At 40.8% G+C, this 24,162-nt stretch overlaps 1 long non-coding RNA gene across 1 annotated transcript; it reads left to right on the forward strand.

Annotated features, from left to right (window-relative positions):
* Positions 1–2,377: 2,377 nt before the first annotated feature.
* LOC127425337 (uncharacterized) lies at positions 2,378–6,254 on the forward strand. The gene is made up of 3 exons (XR_007894606.1): positions 2,378–2,518; positions 5,623–5,645; positions 5,757–6,254. It is a non-coding gene; the product is annotated as an uncharacterized LOC127425337 (long non-coding RNA).
* Positions 6,255–24,162: the final 17,908 nt, after the last annotated feature.

A 24,162-nucleotide genomic window follows, 5' to 3' on the forward strand; every position in this document is an offset into this window, starting at 1 on the left:
CACAGAAGGAGATGTTAGGAAGAATATTAGCTTCTTTAGTCACAATTCACTTACAGTACATCTTTTTTCTATTCATTAACCTTGTGCGACCACTCGTCCACATGCGTGGACATTGTATTTTGGCTTTGCTATATGCAACGCATAATTTTAATTCATTTAAACCGGCTGAATACTGTTCACAACTCTCTAGACTGTCATTTAAGGGTTAAACTTCTGGCGCACCAAGTCATAAAGTCAAACATTTGACCATAAAGTCAATTTTCATGAAACGCTTCTATGGGCGCAGAGCCAAAAAAAAGTGCCTCTGTAAACAAACCTCTTTAAAAATTTTCATTGAAGGTTGTGTGTAAAAAGTAGCGTCTCTAGTTTAGTTTTATATGGCAATTTTAAAAAATAATTCATTCTTCGTGCGTCAGCATGCTGATAAACATGATGTCCACATACATGGATTTTTGGGACATTATTCCCTCAAAAGTAAAAAAAACACGTTAGTTATTTTCATTAACTTTCAACATTAACACAACTGTGCATCATTTCACTTCATTAAATTGTTTTTATATATATTATATTTTATCACTGTACAATACGATTCTATTCATTAACATTAGTAAATGCATTCCAGTATTCCAGGCGATACTTTAAATCAGAATTATGCTCATTTCTGATGTAGTGTCTGTAACATCTCAAAAACATGAATAACCAACACTCCTGGAAACATAAACAATTTAATGGAAAAGACTTTCTATAGCTTGGTATTATTTAACATTTCACAACGTAGTCCCGCTGTCCACATATGTGAACATCAATTTTTAGGAATGTATTTGTTTATTTTTTTGCTTGTTTATTAGGTTCTAGTAGCTAGAAATCAAAAAGGTAAATGAAAAATGCACACAGCAGTCACAATCTGTTCTCGGGAGGATACATGTGAATGGTTACTGAGGTTAACATTCTGCCTAGCATCTCCTTTGTGTTTCGCGGAAGAAAGTAAGTCATATGAATTTTTATTTGTTAGGTGAACTATCCCTTTAAAGAGTCATTGTCTGGGATTGAAGACATTTCTCAGATCATATAAAATATCGCTTTGTGTAATTTGATAATGAAAACATTACTTTCATCACTCAAATGATAGATGAGTTCTGAAATGTGTTTCTCATGGGTTCAGTGAAGCTTGCCGAGGGGCACACACAGAACATTGTCTTTATCCAGCGCTGTTATGTCCTTTACTCACAGTGCACTTGTCATTTAACCATTCCCTCACACCACAGGGGTGAGAAAAGAGCATAAATGCCGTTTTATCTTAGTATCACATTGCCTCTCAAAGCTTCTCCTCCCCTCGTCCTGTCAGGGAATCTGGCTTGCATTCTGACATTAATGCATCGAGGGGTGTAATTCCAATTTGTTCCAAAGCATCTATTAATTTGCCCATTTCAGGGCCATGCAGGAGAATCCCCTGTAAGGCCACTGAACCATGAAAGACATTATCTGAAGGGCTCCATTTCCTTCTTTTTTTGTGTGCTTTTTTTTTTAGGGTTTGAAGAGGAAGGATTTCGTGTTGTGCCGGCGATTGATGCACATTGATGACAAGTCGCTGGCTCCTGCAGCCATTTGAGATGGACCCCCTGAAGCTGGGCTCCCAGCATGCAGCATGCGGAGTGTGTCATTAGGGTTGTAATAATGGCAGCGGGTGTGCTAATGTCAGAGTGGCCCACTCGTTCAAGACCCCCCATGCCCCCTTGCACAATCTGATTACAACTTCTGCATAACAAAGAGGTGGTGACTTCATGCTCTGTGAAGGAAAGCTTTGCTCAGCAACCCAGATGTTCAGAAAAAACATTAATAAGAACTCAAGAAATGCCATCTGCATGTGATAAAATGTCATATTTGCAGTAATAAAAGTGCCCTCTGAAGAAATTCAGGTACATTCTCAGTATACTAAGTATAAAGGCTGTCAAAAAGATGGTACCCTCAAGGGGACCTTTTAAGACCTCTAGTTTTTAACGTGTTTGGGGACATAATTGTACACTAAGGACAAATTGTGTACTTTTAAAGGTTAATGTTGTTATATTTCCTCTAATGTCGCCCACACACTATACGACTTTCAAAGTCGTCGGATTGCTGTACTGTTCACATTACACGACTGTCTGTCTATAATGGGGTATCTTGAAGTTTCTGTGGTTTGCACATTACACGAGGGATCGGCAACAGGGGGTCACACATTACACAACATTTCACTAGGAAGAATCCCCAGCAACTCTGTCTGGTCTCCAAACAACATTTCACAACAAAACGCACATGAGAAGTGTTACAGGAAATGACGTAAGATCACGCGTGAGACAGGAGTTCTCGCGCTATACCGGAGTTCTTCCCTCTAAAAATGGAGGTCCACGAGGAGCTTACAATCCAAGTTGTTTGTGCGCTGATTTGCAGCGAAAAAACAAAAAAAGAAAAGAATATGGAGGAGAGAATGGTTGGGGAGATGTGGCAACAAGGATTGTCTGTTCTGCAGAGAGAGTTGGAGGTAAATAAATAATTTTGCAATGAACGCAGGTAGCTGCCTGCTGGTGTTGTGGCTCGACAAGAGCATGTTTGTGCTTTGTTTTTGTTTCAAATAATTAAAAAGCTTATGTGTATGTGAATTTATTCTGATAGAAACTCTATTTAAGCCAATTTATTCTGATAGAAACTATATTATTGTGCTCACCATTCAAACAGATGCATGATAAGACTGGGTTCAGGGAGCTGCTGCGGATGACACATCAAAACACATTTCACACTGCAGGACTTAGAGTCTCAGACAGGTCTAGATATTTAAGCTGCTTAATATCAGGGCTAAAATCATGTAGTGTAAACTCAGCATAAAGAATAAAAATATACATATATACAGTATACAGTATATATATATATATATATATATATATATATATATATATATATATATATATATATATATATATATACTGATGAGCCAAAACATGACCACTCACAGGTGAAGCGAATAACGCTGATCATCTCCTAACAAGGCCACATGTCAAGGTCTGGGTAGATTAGATGATAAATGAACAATCAGTTCTATCAGGAAGACTCACAGATTTGAGTAAAGTTTTAGATTACATTTATTTGATTAATACAAAACAGGAATGTAATGTCTCTCTTTGGTGTAAGCCCCGTCTGGCGGTCCGAAGTTGTTGTACTCGGAACCATCAGATCCTGCTGGAGATAGTAGGCAGGGGCGAGGAGACTACCCCCGTGCAGGACGGGACTCAACTGGTGGCGGTGGGGTGGTGGAGGTTGCCGTGTTAGCTCACTGAAACAGGAATGTGATAGATTGTGAGCAGACTTATAAAGCAATGGCTTACATGTGATTGCTAGGAGTTACCTAGCTAATGGTGCGATGATGTACAGCTGCTAGTCTTCCCGCTAGAACTACGTTGCATTTACATTTCTCGTAGTCAACATGTTGAATGCAGGAGAAATGTGCAGGAGTAAAGACCTGAGCGACTTTGACATGGGCCAAATTGTTATGGCCAGATGACTGGGTCAAAGCATCTCTGAAACGGCAAGGCTTGTGGGGTGCTCCCACTCAGCAGTGGTGAGTACCTACAGACAGTGGTCCGAGGAGGGACAAACCACAAACCAGACACAGGGTGCTGGGTGCCCAAGACTCATTTTAAGTTTTAAAGTGAGGCACTATCAGCTGCCATTGTATGGAAATCACCTATTGCAACATTCTTTAAAATATCGCATTTCATGTTCTGCAGAAGTAAAAAAAGGGGATATGGGTTTTGAACAACATGAGGGTGTGTACATTATGAAATAATTTCCTTTTTTCAGCTATTCCTTTAATACCTCTATATCTTTACTAATAACATGCCATTTTAATTTCTTTTTAAATGACATAACAAATTTCAAAATCTCTAAATTAACAGAATGTTTTTTCAGAACTCTGCTAGTAAATATGAACCAAGAGGAAAAGGTGCTTTTGAGGTAAAAATAAATAAATAAATAAATAAATCCATCCATTTTTCCTTGCAAAGGGAGCACAATTACACAAACAAATAAAGTTTCTTCATTCAAATTACCTGTCAACTCCTAATCAAGCTAATCTTTGCACTGACAGCCCCCGATCTATTCCTGTGCCTCATCATTTTCAATCTCTGCCAACTTCTAATATTTCTCCTGTTTGCTGAGGGAATTAAGACAGTAAAGAGTCACCTATGAGACAGCACGACATTTTGATCAGCACTCTGAATATCCACAGTCTCTCAGTCCTTGAGTTTTAATTGCTCCGGATAATACTTAAAATAACATCACCTTGGTATCTGAGAGCTGTGTGGATGACCTTTTCAAGACAGTGTAGTGCTGTGACATAGTCATTTTCTAGCCCTTAATGTACTCTGAGAGTACTCTATTCTGAGGGAACGTTCACAGGGTGCTAATCTGTACTGCTCAACACCTCGTTCTACACATAGTCATAAGGAGAGGGGGGTCTTAAAAGGGTTCCTGACACACTGGAGTTAGACATGTTAATAACTCTTATTTCAAACTGCATGTGGGAAATGCTGTATCAAAGATGACAGTGTAAAATGTAATGTGATTTTCTGTTCTTAAAGCAGAAAATTTGTAGGGATTTTATTCAATCTTGCAACTTCTAACAAGAATATATCGGAAAGCAGATGTGACAGCACTCAAAGGGTTTCAGAGCTAATATGTAATTGTTGCCTTGTTAGATTGACTAGTTATAAAATTATCACATCCATGTTGAATTTCATGCAAGGCTCTTTAGTTAATTTGGGATAGTTTTCATTTGGTTAAGATAATTATTGTAATATTTCATTATTTTAATATATCTTTTGTTAAAGGGTTCACCCCAAAAAATATTAATTTTGTTTAATGAGTTTACTCATCCATATGTCGTTCCAAACCCATTTAACTTTCTTACTTCCATGGAACACAAATGGAGATATTAGGCTGAATGTTAGGGACTGACTTTTATTGAATAGAAAGAAGAAATAATAAAAGTGAATAGTGATTGAGGCTAACATTCTGCCTGATATCACATTTGTGTTGCACAGAAGATAGAAAGTCATACGGATTTGTAACAATGAGCGTGTTTACATGCACGTTCTTACACCGATAATGCTTAATAAGCAAACAATGCGTGTGGTCATGTAAACGCTATAAACGGCATTCCTTTATCTATATAAGGTCATAAATGGCGTAAGAATAAACCATTTGACACGGGTAGATTTTTGCCCATTACGCCGATTTCGCATGTCATGAAAACACATTTATTCGTGTTCTCACTGGCTTATCCAGTGTGCACATGTGTTGGATGTATGTCTCTTCATGGTTTGACATCAAAAGCAGAGAATAACAATTTCAAATCTCATGTAAACACGGTTTTCTTGCTTTGTCAGATTTTTAAAAAAAAAGCTGATTTTGGGGAGTAATCAGCATATTGGTGTGCATGTAAACGTGCTCATTGTGAAAGAATGATAACAGAATTTTAATTTTTTTGTGAGTGAACTATCCCTTTAATATTTGGCTGGGCATTTCTTATTTCATCTTGTATTATAGTAATGAAAAAAACAGGAATTTATTTATCTTCTGTTTTTTTTACAGAGTTAACAACATCAACAACATTTGTAAGTCATGTCAAAACCACACTCATTAATGGTTGCATAAGACGAAGAGGATGAATGTTTACGTGTTTCCTTTCCTTTCTTCCTTTGTCTTTTTCTCTCTTCATCTTCAAGGATGTGGCTGCTTGCGGTGTAAATTAGTTTCCTGTGGGTAATGCTGCTGCCTGGTGGGGAAGAAATCCTGAGTTCCAGATCCTTTCATATATGACACTTTATTCATTCAGTGATCATTATGCTGAGAAAAAAACAAGCATTTATATTGGAAAAGTATATTATTTTGACTAAGAGAAAATGAAAAGAAAAATAATAAAAAGAAATAATATGATGTTAAAATTTTATTTAACATAAGCCTAAAGTCAACAGCAATCCATTTTGCAATAGAGTTCACCAATCTGAAATGTTCTCACAGGATGCATTCTTGCATTCTGCCTATATACACTGAAAACAATTTTTTTTTGTGGTATAGTAAATATACCAGAAAAGATTAAGTACTTTCTACAATAAATAAGTTAGTTTAACCGTGAACTTGAAAATATTAAGTAATTCTACATTCAAACATGTGAAAATGAATGATTTAGCTTATAGGTAAAAATATTTATCTTAACAGTGGGTCATCATGTATCAATCCTAAAGTAGAAAACGTCCTGGTTATTTTCGTAACCTCCGTTCCCTGATGGAGACGTTGTGTCGATGTAGTAACACTAGGGGTCGCCTTTGGGAGCCCCAAACACCTCTGATCTTTGAGAAAAGGCCAGTGGGAATTGGTGAGTGGAATTTGCATGCCACTCCCCCGGACATACGGGTATAAAATGAGCTGACTCGCAACCACTCATTCAGGTTTTGTGCTGAGGAGCCGAGGCAAGGTCCCGGCCATTTCAGCGGGTAGTTCAGTGTTGTGGCAGGAGGGACACAATGTCTCGTTCCCTCCATCAGGGAACGGAGGTTACGAAAATAACCAGGACGTTCCCTATCTGTCACTCACTCAACATTGTGTCGATGTAGTGACACTAGGGGTCCCTATACGAAACACCACAACTAGCTGAACTGTGTTACGTGGACTGGTGGTGCAAGACGGGCAGACCATTGCGTGCCTCGTAGCCAGTGCACCTGGCCGTCACGTAACCTCCCCCAACGCTCCTACGAGTGTCGTATGGTCCCCTGCACCTCGGGGACAAGTTGACTGCCCAAAAAAGGGGACAAACTACCCCAGCCGTGGCCTCTTCTCTTCTTTTATCTCCCCAAAAAAGAGTGGAAATCGATCGTCTGGGGGCCATAAGTGTCCGCATCGGGGGGGGGGGGGTGTCACTCCCAAGGGTAAGACACAGAGGAGACCACACCCTGCCCGAAGGGGAGGTAATGTGTGGAAATACATCACATGGTCTTACCGAGTTTTGCTGGCAGTGTCGCATGTGGAAACTTACCTGTTCGTACCTGACAATACACGGGACGAAACCAGCTCAACCCGGAGATTGTAGAATCTTGCGAAGGTATTGGGTGTTGCCCAGCCTGCTGCTATACAGATGCCTGCTAAAGAGGCGCCATTGGTCAGGGCCCAGGAGGCTGCCACATTCCTGGTAGAGTGTGCTCGTAGCCCCAAGGGGGGTGTCACGTCCTGTGTGTAATATGCCAAGGCGATGGTGTCAGTGACCCAGTGGCCGATCCTCTGTTTGGAGACAGCGCTCCCTTTCCGCTGTCCTCCAAAGCAGACAAAGAGCTGCTCAGAGAGTCTAAAGCTCTGCGTGTGATCCAAATAGATGCACAAAGCACGCACCGGACACAGCAAGAACAAGGCTGGGTCTGCCTCCTCCTGGGGCAGTGCTTGCATGTTCACCACCTGATTTTGAAATGGGGTCATGGGAACCTTGGGCACAAAGCCCGGTCAGAGTCTCAGGACCACGTGAGAGTATTCTGGACCGAACTCCAGACACGTGTCGCTGACAGAGAACACCTGCAGGTCCCCTACCCTCTTGATGGATGTGAGCGCAGTCAGGAGGGTAGTCTTCAAAGAGAGTGTCTTTAGCTCAACTGACTCCAGGGGCTCAAATGGGGCTCCCTGCAGGCCCCGTATGACCACGGAGAAATCCCATGATGTAATGAGACGCGGTCTGGGAGGGTTCAGCTTCCTCGCGCCTCTAAGGAACCTGATTGTCAGGTCGTGCTTCCCGTGAGACTTACCATCAACTGCGACGTGGTACGCCGCTATAGCGGCCACATACACCTTCAAGGTGGAAGGGGACAGCAGCCCCTCCAGCCTCTCCTGCAGGAATGAAAGCACCGACCTGACTGCGCATCTCTGGGGGTCTTTGCGTCAGGAAGAACACACTTAGCGAACAGACGCCACTTCAAGGCATACAGATGCCTCATAGAGGGAGCCCTAGCCTGAGTAATTGTATCTACCACCACGGGTGGTAGGCCACTTAGGTCTTCCCCGTCCCGTCCAAGGGCCAGACGTGGAGATTCCAGAGGTCTGGTCATGGGTGCCAGATGGTGCCCCGTCCCTGAGAAAGAAGGACCTTCACCAGGGGCTGTCACGAGGAGTGTGAGGTCCGAGAACCAAGACTGGGTGGGCCAGTAGGGTGCTACAAGGACAACCTGCTCCTCGTCCTCCCTGACCTTGCACAGGGTCTGTGCAAGTAGGCTCACTGGGGGGATCACATACTTGCGTAGCCCCCAGGCCAGCTGTGCACCAGCATGTCTGTGCTGAGGGGAGCCTCCCGGGAATCAACTCCAAATCAGCTGGACCACCTGGGGGTGGAGTCTCCACTGCATGCATCCACAGCGCTGTTGAGGTCGTCCGGGATGTGAGTGGCTTGCAACGACTTGAGTTGCTGCTGACTGCAGAGGAGGAGACAGCGAGTTGTGACATGCAACGGGAGTGTAAGCCGCCTTGGTGGTTGATGTATGCTACCGTTGCCATGCTGTCTGTCTGGACCAACACGTGCTTGCCCTGGATCAATGGCCGAAGCCTCCGCAGGGTGAGCAACACTGCCAGCAACTCGAGGCAGTTGATGTGCCAATGCAGTCGTGGCCCCGTCCAGAAGCCGGCGGCTGCATGCCCGTTGCACGCACCACCCCAGCCTGACTTGGAGGCATCTGTCATGATGACTACTCACCTGGAGACCAGTTCTAGGGGAACCCCTGCCCGTAGAAATGCCATGTCCGCCCAAGTGCTGAACAAATGTTGAAAGATCGGTGTGATGACCACGTGATGTGCCCCGTGGCACCATGCCCATCTCGGGACTTGAGTCTGATGCCAGTGCTGAAGCTCATATGCATCAGTCCGAGCGGTGTGACCGCCGCTGAGGACGCCATATGCCCCAGGAGCCTCTGAAATTGCTTCAGTGGGACCGCCGTTCTCTGCCTGAATGATTTCAGGCAGTTCAGCACCGACTGCGCACACTCGCTCGTGAGGCGTGCCATCATCGAGACTGAGTCTAACTCCAACCCGAGAAAAGAGATACTCTGAACCGGGGCGAGCTTGCTCTTTTCCCAGTTGACCCGAAGCCCCAGTCAGCTGAGGTGCCTGAGCACCAGGTCCCTGTGCACACACAACAAATCCTCAAAGTGAGCTAGGATTAGCCAGTTGTCCTGATAGTTGAGGATGCGGATGCCCACTTCCCTTAGCGGGGCAAGGGCTGCCTCTGCGACTTTCGTGAAGACGCGAGGCGACAAGGACAGACCGAAGGGGAGGACCTTGTACTGGTATGCCCAGCCCTCAAAAGCAAACCTCAGGAAGGGCCTGTGTCGAGGTAAAACTGAGACGTGGAAGTACGCATCCTTCAGGTCTACCGCCGCAAACCATTCTTGATGCCAAACACTTGCTAAACTGCGTCAGCATCTTGAATGGGAGTCTGTGCAAGGCCCGGTTCAGTACTCGCAGGTCCAAGATTGGCCGCAACCCACCGCTTTTTTAAGGGGCTGTAGAACCCCTTCTTCATCTCGGCTGGAGGGACAGGCTCTATCGCGTCCTTCCGCAGAAGGGTCGCGATCTCCGCACGCAGGGCAGCGGTGTTCTAGCCCTTCACTGAGGTGAAATGGACACCGTTGAACCTGGGCTGATGCCTGGCGAACTGAATCGCATAGCCGATTCGGACGGACCTGGTCAGCCATCGCAAAGGGTTTTTCGAGCGCACGCCACGCCTCCAAACTCCGGGCGAGGGGGACCAAGGGGACAATCGCATTGGACATACCGGCGGGTGGGGCCTTTTGGCAGGGCGGAGCCTGAGGCGCCACATTGAGGGGGCTCGAGCCCCGAACTCGTGGCCGTGCTGAGTCTGGGGACATTGAAGCACTTACCTGGCTCCGGATACCCACCAGAGGAGGGAAATCGTCCTCGTAGTCCATCAAAACTGCCCTGGCGAGGGTGTGTTTGTGCCACAGCTGGGCGCGCAGGGGCGGGGGGCCCATGCCTGACGTAAAGGTGCAGTGTCCGGCGGTCGTGATAACGACGGCCGTGAACACCAGATGTGTGATCCATGGAATGAGGAAACCGCTCTTTTCTTGACAATGTGGGTACCGCAGCCCTTTGGCAGTTCTTTTAGCACCTTGGCTTGGTGCACTTGCAGGAGAGCCATGACATGCAGGGCAGAGGCTGCCTGTCCAGCGGCACCGTAGGCCTTAGCCACCAGAGATGATGTAAACCTACAGGCCCTGGATGGGGGTAGGTAGAAAGACCGCAGCGGGGAGCCACTGGGGTGGCTTTCCCTCTGAGGAAGGAAAGCCGCGACCACAACATTGCCATGGTCATGTTCTCTCAGTGAGGACATGACCCGTCCACGAACGCTGTCTCCGCATGGGCAGCGCCCAAGCACGTGAAAGAGCAATCGTGGCAGTCGGAAGCGTAGAGATAACGACCGCAACCAGGAATTAAACACAAATGTCTTAAAAAGACACTCTACGTAACTGCCACTCTTTTAGAAGGAAAATATACTCTTTTAATGGAAGAATATACTCTTTTAGGCTGCTGAACCACGCAGGGGCATTCTCTGCACTCCACCGGTGCACGAGGGGGAGAAACCGCTGTAATGCACTGTAAATCCAACAGCTTTCCGAGGTGAATGGATCGGCAGAGTAATTCAGCTCGCTGAACACAACCGCTCAGCTCCGAAGAGAAAATCTGAATGAGTGGTTGCGAGCCAGCTCCTTTTATACCCATATGTCCGGGGGAGTGGCATGCAAATTCCACTCTGCAATTCCCATTGGCCTTTTCTCAAAGATCAGAGGTGTTTGGGGCTCCCAAGGGCGACCACTATTGTCACTACATCGACACAACGTGGAGTGAGTGACAGATAGAGAAACTTGTCATATTTGTTTGCTAATTTGAGTAAATTTCACTGGTATATAAAATTAGTACATTTTACTTAACTTTTCGAAGATGGTGTTCCCAGCATGTTTTTATTGTTAATTTTGTTGTTACATTTGGTAACTTCTTGTTTTATACAGTCTGAAGTTTATTTTCTACTCAATATTACCCTTTCATGATCCAAAAAATAATAATAATTGTCTGTTGACTGTCACCATCATCATGTTTAGTGCACCAAGTGTTGAGGTCTGCGTGCGTATCCCTACATCGTATTTACATTGCTGGTAATTCAGTTTATTAAAGTTTATCAAAGTACCATGTATATCATATTTGTAAGTAATAGTTCTTGTATTTACTAAAATGTTTAAGTTAAATTTACTCACTCTCTCATGAAGTTAAGTAGACTTTAATTAGTTTTATACCATTAAGATTTACTAAGAAAAATGTTGTGCAAAAACTTGCGAAGTAAAAAATTAAGTAAACCTTAAATCATTTTTTTTTTAATTTATTTATTTATTTTTTTAAATGCATCAGGTGGATGCTTTTAAAGAATCTAACTGATTTTCAGGGTAGCAAACACCTCATTTTTAGGATACTGTGTCAAATTAAAAGTTGTTGAAACCTTGAAAATCAAATCTGTAGGATATTAGATGCAGAAGAATTGCAGCCATATGACTTGAAACCCAAACTTCTAACCCTGGAATTACTCAACATCATAAATTAAAAGACTCTGCTTGAGCTGACGTCAAGAAGCCTAGCTGACACTCACATCTGGCCAATAAACTAACAAAAGAGACTTGTCTAAACAGCGCATGACTTGAGAAATTCAAAGACTCAGAACACACCCTGTCTTGTTCCCCTTGAATTACAATGAACAAAACGATGCCAATTCGATGACTCTTTATTCTGGATGATATTTAGTCATGAGATCTTCATGAGATTCTCATTATTCCACAAACAGCATCTAAAAGGAATCCATGAATGTTGTAAGATGTACAGAATGCATTTAGATCCACATTGTACACAATACCTAGCCTTGCTAGATAATTCTGAAAATTATTTTGACCTGTGATTACTTTTATAACTGACAAATTAATGATTATAGCCTGATGTACCTATTAATATGTGTAGTGATTTGCAATCACTTCTAACTAACAAATCGATGATTATAATCTTTAATCTTGTATGAGTCATCTCATTCTACTAAGAATGGTAAATATTCAAGTAACTATACCCCGACAATCAGGTTTCTCATAACGTGTAATGTATTATCCATGTTGTAAAACCAATGAATTAACCAGTATGATTTGTAACCAGGGATTTTCATGTTTTGTCACTTACACGTGTAATATTTATGAAAGTATGTCACATTTAGTATATAAATGCTTGCTTGTTTACGTAGAGAATTTTGATGATGATGAATGACATGTCTCTTGCACTGCTTTCAAGATATAAAGTTCATGATTAAACAATCACTATTTTTGAGCTGGAAGAGTGTAAGGATTCTTCACACAAAGGGTTGTAAATCAACTGTGAAAAGGACAGACCAGTTGACCATGTGACTCTGAAAAGCCACTTCTGACTGGCTCAGGACACCTTTGGGGTGTGGCCAATTTCAGTTCAAAAGTTCCTAAACAGGAAGAACACCCTCTCTACTCTTCGGCCTCTCTTGTCCCTCTTCCTCTTCTGCTCTTTGGCGCTTGCTTAAGGCATTGTCAATAGACTCCATAAAGTTAATTTTCTCTGTATTGATCATTTATTTCACATTCTGTCACTACTCACCAACCTGTTTCATGTTGTATGTGTTAGATTCGTTTTATGAATAGCAGTAAAGTTTGTCTGTATTCAAAGATAATTTGACTGTGATATATTATGATAAATAAACCCATCCCTGTTTTTAAAAGATTCGCTTCAAAGCTATACCTAAATATGTGTAATATTGTTTTCAATAAGCCATGAGAATAATATTACTCCAATAAGCGAATTAATCATAATTCCCTTATTAAAGCTAATTCCTTACAATAGAAATTGTGAGCGGATACAACGAGACGTTGTATTATGATTTTAATGGTGGAGAATTTTATTCAGACAAATAATCTAGTTATTTGTTATTTATCGAATTTATAATGGTTGTCGAACGCGACTAATTCCATATAAATTTCCTTACATAATAATGTAGGATAAGGACAGTTTAATTTAATTCCTAGCTCACATATACTAAATTTCCTTACATATAATGGTGGGGGTATGTGGGCATTTTAACCTATCCCGTGTACATTTATACTACCAAAATTCCTACACATCTCACGATACCTGCATTCTTTTGTTTCATCCAGCTGCCAAGAATGTGTCCTGTGTGATGGTCATGTCTAGAAGGTAATCTTCCGGAAGCTGAAAGTCTCGCGAGAGTTGCATGCGACGTTCACACATTATGTTTATTATGTTTTTTTGGAGTCCCACAGAAACCCTACATTTACACCCACCCCTAAACCTAACCCTGCCCCTAAATCTAGCCATAACAGCAAACGTGAGTCTCGTGAGACTTTGGCATTCGGATGGTTCCATTCTTGACTCAACCCTTTGTAACCGAAAGCCATGTTTCCACTATCGGGCCAGTGCAAGCCAGGGCTATCAACTGGTCAGCCCGGGCCAATTGCCTCGGATCTCGCCTTTAATACGCCACCCTGGTGCCAATGTTACACACCCCACCCATTTCACAAGCAAGAGGGAAGCTCAAACTGAGGTACCCAACTTTGGAGACTGGTGGAGACTGAAACTGCCATTTGATTACTTATTTTGGTCTTTGCTTGGTAGAAAGCGAGACCTGACTCAGCGAAACTCCGCCTTTGATATTGACCCCGCCTCAATTCCCAGTTGGCCTTCTTTGGCCCACGGGTAATCGGCGGGCAAAAGGCGACTGGCCATTGGCCCAGAAGAAGCCCCGAGGAGGCACGATGAAGCCCCAGAAGTGACAGTGGAAACGCAACTGGCTCATGCATGCACTAGGATGCCATCATTTGGCCCGATAGTGGAAATGCGGCTATTCTCTGGCTACACTGCTTGTGAGGTTTGTTGAGGACTGCCCCCTGCTGACAGGGCTTGCAAATGACTTCAAGCTTCTATTTTTGTGGTATCAACTATTTCGGATAAACCCACCGCCTAAACAATACAGAACAACAAAACAAATTGTGTTTGTTTGTTTAACACATCGGTAAGTGAGCAGTTCTTGGTGAGAATAAGCCATAGTCAATAATGCCGATGGTCAAATATTTGGCTATGTAAGACTGCCATCCAGAAACTGTTTAGTCCTCATAGGCAATGTATTGCACGCAGTGAAAAAGCAGCATGTTTGCTCTCTGAAGTACACTGAGTCATCTCAGTGCTTTTCTTTTGTTAGTTGTAGGTGGCTTCATTAAGGGAACATAATGTGCATTTACATTTCGCATTTGCCCAACAGATATCCCATTAGTGTGCCTGAACCTGGAACCGCTTAAATGTCAGTGTTGTATGAGACATGTTCCTCTTGAGTGATGTGCCAGGATCTGTTAAGTCAAATCAGGTATGTGAATACTTTCATCTCCAAAATTAATTAATGTAAAACATTTTGAAAGAGGCACAGATGAGCTTAACGTGAGTTAATCAGTGAGGTCACAATTGAGGTCACTAACAAAGCCACTTTTAAGGTCATCGACCGGGTAACCAATAATGTTAATTTTGTGGTCATTGTTAAGGTAATTGATAAATTCATCCCTGACAACACCAAATGTGGTTTTTGGTTTAATGACCACTATTATCCATAAATTGTTGTGAAGATGATGAGACCATGACTAGGGTAGTAAGAATATTATTAATGAAATATTGCCTTCACAGATAAGGTCATAAATATGACATTATGAATTAATGACATCATGGATAAGGACACAAGAAAGGTCTTTAAAGAAATTGCCCACAAAGTTATTTTTTGAATGATCACTGACTTCACCAATATACTAATAAGAGCCAGCTTTTAAATATCTAATTAACTACAAAAGTACAGATCCGAGGTGATTGATTTTATGTTTAGGAAATCAATGAGCTAATCAATTAGAAAATTAAAAAAGGTTTAAATTTAGATTCAGAACCTGTAAGGTTGACAACATAAGAAATTAAATTATAAATTAACCATTATTGTTTTTCTCAACTGTAGAATTTGCTTAAGTATCACTCTTGTTCTCTTTCCATCTCTTTCACTATATTCAGTCACGTGTGTATGACCCTGGCTCTATTTCTGAGTCACTTGCACGGTTCTCATTCAAGGCAGCAAGGTTTCCACTGCCCTTGGTCCTTGTAAAATTTACGCCCATATAAAAAGGTAAATACCCTGCGAAGTCTTACTGTTATAAGCTACTGATCGTCTCCCTATTACAGTTTTATGGACTGTGTAATTTAGATGGACCCAGCATGGCTTCCTATAACTCCCTGTGCCCCTTCATGTCCTCTACCCTGTCTTTACAGACTGCTCATCTCAAATGCATTAGCTCTTATGACAGTACACACCATTTAAAGGATAATACATATCAAGTCCTTATTCCCTTGATAAACAACATTGAATTTACTGTTTAATCTTACATGAAAAAATTGCAAGAATGCAAGAATTTGTCCTGTGTGAATGCCCCTAAGTCTACAGTACCTCAGACTGACAACAAAATGAATGGCTAGAGCATATGTTCAATGATATTGAAATAAAACACAATATATTGACTTAAGGGGCTTTTCTCAGTAATTATGAATATTTGTGATTAATTGTGATTAATTTGATTAATTAATCGTCATATCATATAATTCATAAAATTTAAATGTTTAATCAACTGACAGCCCTAATACACAGACAAAAACACATTCTGTTCAGAGCTGATTCAAATGTGTATTACTGACCTTGTGATGAGTCATTGATGATGGCCTATTATTGGCTGTTGGACTGGCCATCACCACCCACCTCAGGCAGAAAATATTTTCTCCTAGTGGTTCATAAAACAACCATCTCTCAAGACACTCACAATACCTGTGTCCATATTTCTCCCAAAAGCAAGGACACTGTCATCTGCCACTGCGTCTCAGCGCTTCATAATACCACACCTTAACCTCCTTTAGGCCACTGCTGAAACAATAGTAACAGCTCAAGGTGGCAACTCCCTTCAAGAGAACAAGTGACTTTTTAAAGCCTTACAAATAAAAATCTGCATCATAAAATGTAATATTTCAAAAATAGATTATGTAATGCATGTGTAGAGTGGCCTCAAAAAGTAACTGGACACTTACAGTAAGTCACACATTAAAATGTCAGAGTGGCACTGCATTAGATATAAAATAGACCTTTATTTATGTATTTTTTTACAGAATTAACCTTTCCTAGGATTTTTTGCAAATATTTTAACCAGCTGTCCACAAGATGATTTTTAGTGGACAATTGAAGTCATCAGATAATTGAAATTCACAAAGATGTCCTAGCAGAGTAAACAAAGGTGTAGTTCATCACATTAACTGAACATCTTCCCTAACATTTTACAACCAGAAAGTGTCCATAAACTGTTTTCCTTGATATAAAACACTATTATATTCTGAAGCATACACTGTATATATTAGGGCTGTCAATTTAATATGTTAATTCTGTGCTATCAAACACAGCTTGATGGAGTGCAAATCCGAAGGCAGGGATCTCAAGTTTTTCTACAAACTTCGTTTAACTTGGCACAGCGAACTAAAAATGGTACGTTTATGACGCAATGCAACCAAGGCGGTAAAAAAAGCAGTCTTTTTTAATACTTGTGTGCCAAATTAATGTAATTAATTTTAATTACCTGTATTATTATTTTTTATTTAATATAACTATTTATAATTATTTAATCATTACATATTGAATTATATGTACAGGTATAACAGGCAATCAGACCACACAGTCTCTGCAGCCATCTACTGGCTATTATTGTAATGACATGATTTTCAAATTCATGTAATTGTTCTTTTTCTCACCGGATGTCAGCAATCTGCCCCCAATACATGACACATTCTCATATTTTCTACATGTAATTTATAGAAGTGTAGATTTTTACTGATGTGAAGTTAACGTAACTTTGCTTATTTGCATATGCAAATGAATTAAGTAATTTACAAATTTACAGGTAAATAAGATCTAAATAGCATAAAATCCCAAAAGAGGAGCACAATCTTATTGTTGTTACTTCAGGGAAGAAGAAATTTTATTATTTCTAAAAAAAAAAAAAAAAAAAAAGATTCACCTGTACTGTTTTTGGTCAAAAATGACCCGAACAGCCAAGGTGTTGAGCTTTATTGAACAGCCTAGGACGGTTAAATTGGGGCCACTGTAGTTTAAAGTTGAATAGTCAAAATTAAAATTCAGTAGTCAGATTTTTTTGTAATCCGTTTTTTAAAACTTTATTTGAATTGGAAAAGTATTTTATGCAAAAATACATTCTAATTCAACCGAAACAAGCAAATCATTTATATTGTATTCCCCTGATTATATGCAGCTGCTTATCTTTAGGCTGAGAGGCACTCACTTTATGCAGAGATGCTATCCTGCTGAGCTCACAATGTGTTGCAAATGCCAGACCTAATGCATTCTGCATGTGTGCCGCATACAGCACTATTTTCCTCTCATGCGCTCTCTCCTTGTCATCCATTAAGATGTTTCTCTGTGAGGAGAATTTCTTGTCTTGGGGGGGAAAAAAATCTAATATTGACATCATATTTGTCAAAGTAAATCATGTCGGAGTCGTTTTTTCCAGATTGTAAGTATACTGCTAAGACATGACCGTATATCGCTAATTGGCCCACAGGCAAACATTCTCCACCTTGTTGAAATGCGTTACACTTACAATCGTCGATAATATGAGCGGTGAGCTGTTCAAATGTTTCCCAAGATTCCTCAAGCCTATACTTGCTGGAATGTTCCATTATTAAATGGCCATGTTGTTCTAGCACTCCCCATGACCTGTCAAGGATAAAGAATCTGTTTACTGTAAATTGCACCCCACTCCCCCCCAAATACCATCTGCCATTTAGAAGGCCGCTGTGTTAGCTTTCGCTAAAAATAGACCTCCTGATTGGCTCCTGAAGGGAAAAGGGCCTACATCACCCAAAAAGCCTCCAGATGTGATGGATAACTCGAAAAGAACTTTGGCGCAGGACCGTTGCCGTTTTACTGAAGCTCCCTCCTCCATTCAAATCATTTTGCTAATTTTGTTATCCAGAATGAAATTTTGTCTGTGATGTTTGTTAGCGAGTGTATGTATGAAAAGGAAAGATAAGAAACTGAGAGAGAGAATGAGAAAAAGAGATAAAAAGAACATTTCAAAAAGGAAGGTAACATTTTTTCCCACAGGGTGGGTTTGCTGGCCAGCCACCTGTAATTGGCTTATCCAGCCTTCTCTCTGGCTCTGTCACTGTGATTTGCCAGTTTGGTGATATGGGAAGACAGAAGTTCTTCTCCCATGTCTAATTGTGTTTGACTTTATGGGCTCTGCTAAAGTGTAACAGAAAGCAGAAATGCTGAGGGTGATTCAAAAACTGTGCCTCCCTCCTGTTATGCAGTAAATGGCTCAAACCACACTGGCATTTATAGGGGAGGTGAGCGCAATGCAGTCTTCTCCTTATGTCCTTATTCTCCTTCTCCTTATAAGATTAAGCTATTTGTATTTTTATTCGTAAATTAACGCATATTTGATTAACTCTACCTCCTAACCCAAACCCCAAACCTAAACATCAGTAGAGTAAAAATTTTATTTTAGAGTGAAAATGTAACCTTGGAATCACACTCATCATTGATCATGTGAACATGTTTACTTCCTGGTTTCCATGGGACCAGAACATGTGTTCTCAGAGGTTCCTTTTACAGCATCTCATCAGTAGAGCCACAAGGAAAGGTAAATATGTTTGCATTGATGCAAATACTGTATATCTGTTGGGGGATGGGACTCATCAGTTATTTGGTAGAATGGGGTCTATTTCAGGCTACATATTTGGAAGCAGCATGTTGATTTCCCATGTGATCATGTTGCAATGTGCGTGAATATGGCACGTTAGCCATTATACAACAGTTAGTTCCAGTTCTCGAATCTGATTGGACGAGAGATGTTCCATGAATACTGATGTCTCACACAATCAGCACTCGGATGCTTCACTGTTTGTATCACTCCGCTTGTGTTTGTGGCATTCTAAACTAAAGTGTAAGAGCAGCGCAGATGTGTAAAAGAGCTAGATGTGTGACTTTTCATTTTTTCCTGTGACATTAAAATATGTTAGCCAGCGGGTGGAGATAAAAGAAAATTGTTATGTGTTATGATCCAGTAAAGTTTGACATGCATTGAGTCAGCGCATGTCAGTCAGTGAGCGATTTCTTTGAAGTCATCGGCATTGTCTCTCGTTCAATGATCACTTGGATTACTACTACAACATTTCAGCTGGGAAATACAGTTAAACTAACAGCTTTAGCATTATGGCTTATCACAGCTAAGAGACAAAACAGACGGAATAATCGAAACTTAAGGCGCTTACCTGATACTGGAGTTTCTGCTTGTGAGGAGATGTAATCAACATGGCGGAGGTGAGTACGGTTTCTATAGTGAATGACTCACTGGCCACTACGAAATACTCAGGGGGACCCCCGCTTGGACGGATGTATTTGACCAGAATTCCCATTCTCTTCAGCAAGCTGACTAACACTACACTACTGCTTGGGAGTCGTGACAGATGCAAGTATTCACACAAGACAAAACACTGATATCAGAAAAAGACTAACTCAAGATATAGTATCATCTGGAGCTGAGGTCATGGTTTTCAGTGGGTTTCCAAAAAAATAAAGGATGACAGAAAAGAAAAAGAAAAATAACCCAAGTGCTCTCACATTGTGATCTATGCTGTTATACTCCATCAAATTCCAGAGAACTGATAGATAAAACCAAATGCTCTAATACATTAACAATTCCCTTTATCCTAGTAACACAGCGCATTCACCTTTGTCCAAAACAACATAACTTTTAGGTAGGGACAGCTCAATAATTTTGCAACAATAGATAAAGCAGCCTCTTTAAAAGATGGTGGCCGTATTGTGCATGGAGATATAGTTAAAGGTCACTGGTGGTTTTACAAGAGCCGTTAATGGTGCCGCTGCGTTTGAGTGAATTGGCCGATCTGTCAGAAAGAGGCTTGTTTATGAGGAGTCGCTTGCCCCCCTCCTGTCCTGCCCATGCACAGAGCTCATTCCAGCGGCCGTAAAACCCACAATTGCTCCAATTCATCAAAGAATTAACAGGAGTGTGACGGCCCTATTGAGGTGCATTTAACTGATCCAGGTGCAGCCAGTGAGAGGAGTCCAGGGACAGTTCTACATATAAGGGGTTCAAATTAGAAAGAACTTGGAGTGTGTATGAATTTACAGAAAACGGTAGGTATTACACCATAGAACTAAGCGCAGGGCTGGGGACTCTGTTTCAAAGTCACCACAAGCAATATAATTGGACATTTCATTATTAGTGGTGCTTGCTAGAATATTGCTCTGTGGTTGCTAAGATGTTTTGAGTGGTTTTGAGTGCATTGCTATGTGGTTGTTAGGACGTTGCTAGAATCTAGATGCTAGAAATGGCCTTTGTGATGTGTTTAAGAGTTCTGGTAAAAAACCAACTAGGTATGCGCTGTCCAAAGAACTTCAGGACAAATGAGTACAGCATTTCAATAAATATTTGCTTTCTGATCATTTTGTTGTGTTGTAAATGTATTTAGTTGTGTTGTGGCTTATTTTCGTTGTGTTTTTAGCTTTTATTTCTGGTTGTTATAATCTGGTTGTGTTGTGCACCCCTGGGCCACCATAGTAGTCAGGTACAATAAAGCCATTCTGTGACTCTGCTCACCTGATAGCACACATACATCACCCAGACGTCTATCTGATGTGTGTGTTTACATCTGGAAGATGCATTTTTTTTTTTTTATGTAGTTTGCTCATCTGCAATATGTCTATAAGACGCTTCCTCTCTGATGTCAACAAGACATTCAGCAGAGGTCATCAAGGTGTTTATTTTGAATGTTTATAAATCTGATCTTTTTAAGATGTTTAGCAGATGTTAATTAGATTGTGATGCTTTCCAGATGAAAAGATCTAAAGCAGACATCTCGGAGATGTACATGTGCTATCTGGGGCTGAACTACCATTTAACATCATGAGTTTAAATAGAGTTACATTGCAATATACATTACACGGTCAAAAGACACTTGAAAACTAAACCCATATGTGTTTGTTGAGCATTTGATTGTTAACACTTTACGATAAGATTTCATTTGTTAACATTAGTTAAAGGGATAAATCACCTGAAAATGAAAATTCTTTCATCATTTACTCACCCTAATGCTAACCTAGATGTGTATAACTTTCTTTCTTCTGCTCAATGCAAATGAAGATTTTTAGAAGAATATCTTAGCTCTGTAGGTCCATACAATGAAAGTGGATGGTGGCCAGAACTTTGAAGGTCCAAAAAGCACATAAAGACAGCATAAACTTAATCCATATGATGTAAGTTGTTAAATCCATATCTTTAGAAGTGATATCACAGATTTGAGTGAGAAACTAATCAATATTGAAGTCCTTTTTTACTATAAATCTCCATTTTCACTTTTACATTCTTCTTTTGTTTTTGCCGATTCTCATTCTTTGTGCATATGGCCACCTAGTAGGCAAGGAGCAGAATTTATAGTAAAAAAGGACTCAAATATTGATCTATTTCTCACCAAGACCTTTCATATCGCTTTCTGAAGATATGGATTTAATCACTGGAGTTGTATGGATTACTTTTATGCTGCCTTTATATGCTTTTTGGACCTTCAAAGTTCTGGCCACCATTCACTTGCATTGTATGGACCTACAGAGCTGTGATATTTTTCTAAAAATATTTGTTTGTGTTCAGCAGAAGAAAGCCATACACATCTGGGATGGCATGAGGATGAGTAAATGATGAGAAAATTTTAATTTTTACATTTGTATTAATAAATGCTGTAAAAAAAATTGTTGTTCATTGTTAGTTCATTATACCTAATGCATTAACTAATGTTAAAGAATGGAACCATATCGTGAAGTGTTACCATTTGATTGTAAAGCCACTGGTATTAATAGGGAGGTGATCCACATTCACTCTTTTAGTAAGGCTTTCCACTAGATGTTGGAACATGGCTGCAGGGATTTGCTACCGTTCAGAAACAAGAGCATCAGTGAGGTAAGACACAGATGTTGGATAATGGGGTCTGGCTCATAGTTTGTATTCCAACTCATCCCAAAGGTAATCATTGGGGTTCAGGTCTGGGCTTTGTGCAGGCCAGCCAAGTTCTTTCACACCAAAAACCTTTACTGACCAGTTACAAATATGTAGGACAATGGCGCCCTCTCTCACCACAACTATATTGCCAATTTTGTGCTAATGGATCTACAGTACAAAAGCAGTGTTTCTGAATTAATACAGCAGTGAGTTGCATAGTCGGGTGCTCAGAGGACTGGAGGTGTTTTGGGAGGTTTGAAGCATTGAAACCCTGAGCATTAGAATCTTTTGGAGCTCAGACAATTGGCTGTCAGCACTTCATTGCAACGGCAGGGCTTGTGTTGGGTGATTCTGCCTGACTGGCACGCAGACCCCATCACTCTCACATCTGAATTGCCCACGATAAGGCTTCATTACCATAAGTCTATTTTCTTCTATTGAGGAGGGCTGTCTAAAAGAAAGGCAGTTGATTATTTTTGCTTGATCATTGTACCATTCAAAGTATCCGATTGCAAGGGGAAGGGAAACAATGGGCTTTCCCAGAGGATCCCAGAGGCTGACATGCATACAGTAACAGGACCGGTGACACTGACGTGAGATCAGTGCAACCAGGCCTGACAGTACACCCGTGGGACACACGGGAACTCAGAGAGGCTGAATCTGAGCCTGTCAAGGCTGTCCATGTGTTTGAATTGATCCAGTCCATGGAGAATTTTGAATCTGAACTGTCTGTCAGACAATAGCAACATATTTGGTTGCAAGACAATAATTTGCTGTGTGTTATATGTAATATTTAATGTTACTCTGCCTATTGTAATACACTTACAAGTACTGACATGAAACAGGGGTAATACGGTCATTATACATTTAGTGCAGCTAAGTACAAACATTAAACTGCCTCAACAACTGCTGCCAGTTGAAAATATAGATATGAATGACCTGCTGAACTGCTGAACCTGCTGAAGTTATTTTTAGGATGCTGGACCAGCTGGACCAGCAGCAAAACAGCACTAACCAGCATAGACCATATAGACCAGCATGGAAATTCAGAGCTGGCCATTTTAGCTAGGTGGTTTATCTTTTTAAAGGTCTGCTTTAAAAGTGGATTGAGGATTTAATGCAAATCATTAAGATCAACACTTATTGCATAAGGATTGCATGGTAATACGCTGTTTTAGAGAATGTGTTTGCATATTGGATTACTGTAAATGAAAATGGCAATGAGTGGCACAACAGCAATGCAAGTAAAAAGGACAGAAAACAAGGGATTACATGCAGATTTCTGCCCCTTAATGTGATTTTCTTAAACACAGTTGTAACTGTTTTTATGCACTTCAATGAGGACAGTGGAGAGGTTGTGATTAGAGACAATGTATTTTGCCTCAGAAGCTGATTAGCCTGGTTTGACTCACCTGTTCTCATTCACAAAGTCCGTGCAGCAAAGTTTTAATAATCAGAGCAAGGCTTTTATGTTACCTCACACTCTGTTTTTATATTCTAGCCAGGCAAATTTTCGGAAATCCTTGAGCAGCTTTTAATACATATAAAAATAAAATAAAATAAAAAATCAATAAAACGAATCATGAATGACATGTACATTTCCATTTGCCTTTACGAAACCTAATTTATGAGAGGGAATTCAGAGCAATTTGGGGTTTTGGAAATAAATTCATGTTCTCAAACAGGCTACAAAATATATACAATATACTGTATATGAATGTTGTGCCTTTTCGCATTCAAGAATAATTCTGTTGGTCTATACTGCTATCTGGTGGTTGTACATGGACGCATTACACATTGGTACTTTTATTCACCAAAGTGGCATTCAACTGATCACAATGTATAGTCAGGACATTAATAACGTGAAAAATTACTATTACAATTTGAAAAAGATTTTCAGAACTTCTTAAACTACTTCAAA

The sequence above is a fragment of the Myxocyprinus asiaticus genome, chromosome 34 (genome assembly GCF_019703515.2).
Source record: "Myxocyprinus asiaticus isolate MX2 ecotype Aquarium Trade chromosome 34, UBuf_Myxa_2, whole genome shotgun sequence".
In the NCBI taxonomy this organism is placed as follows: Eukaryota; Metazoa; Chordata; class Actinopteri; order Cypriniformes; family Catostomidae; genus Myxocyprinus; species Myxocyprinus asiaticus.